The following is a 422-nucleotide window of genomic DNA, read 5'->3' on the forward strand; positions in this document are numbered from 1 at the left end:
TCGACGCCGACCGACATCCACCGCGCGCCCGAGCCCCGACCCCGACCTCGACGCCGCCCTGCCCCTCCCTCGTTGCAGGCACTCGAGGTGAGCACGCCCGCTCCTCCCTCTCCCCTACCTCTGCCTAGGGTTTCTTTATATTTTAGTTGCATATTAAGTTTATTTTTATTTATAGTAAGTTTATTTTAGTTGCATATTAAGAACTAGGTACTAATTAGGTACTAGAATATTTTTATTTATAGTAAGTTTTTTTAGTAAGAACTAGTTGAATTAATAGAACTAGTTAGTAAGAACTTGTTTCTATTTTTTAGTTAAAGCATTTTTTTCCCGCCTCGGTGTGGACGATGCCTATCCCGCATCCTCGTCGTTGAGTCGGCGGAGGACGACACCTGCTTGACCAGATCGGCCATGTCCGGGACTGG

Source organism: Triticum dicoccoides, chromosome 7B (genome assembly GCF_002162155.2).
Source record: "Triticum dicoccoides isolate Atlit2015 ecotype Zavitan chromosome 7B, WEW_v2.0, whole genome shotgun sequence".
NCBI classification, from domain to species: Eukaryota; Viridiplantae; Streptophyta; class Magnoliopsida; order Poales; family Poaceae; genus Triticum; species Triticum dicoccoides.